This window comes from Kryptolebias marmoratus, linkage group LG3 (assembly GCF_001649575.2).
Source record: "Kryptolebias marmoratus isolate JLee-2015 linkage group LG3, ASM164957v2, whole genome shotgun sequence".
NCBI lineage: Eukaryota > Metazoa > Chordata > Actinopteri > Cyprinodontiformes > Rivulidae > Kryptolebias > Kryptolebias marmoratus.
This window is the reverse complement of record NC_051432.1, coordinates 149378-149620: the sequence shown is the minus strand read 5'-3', so window position 1 is coordinate 149620 and position 243 is coordinate 149378.

Sequence of the window (243 nt, the reverse complement as noted above, 5' to 3'; positions counted from 1 at the left end):
TGCCTGAGTCTAACTTTACTGCAGAAGACGAGCATCAATACTGGACGTTATTAGCACTAGTTTTAACCTAAAACTTTCTGTGTTATGCTTCTGTGAAGTCAAGGTCTCGTGTTTAAACATAAACATGTGTGGTATTAACTGAAAAGTTAGAATCAGGGACGTGACTGCGTTGCTACTGCAAAGTTCATGGAGGTAAAATGCCTTTGTAATTAACCGTGCTCAAGATAATTTTATTATGTACCA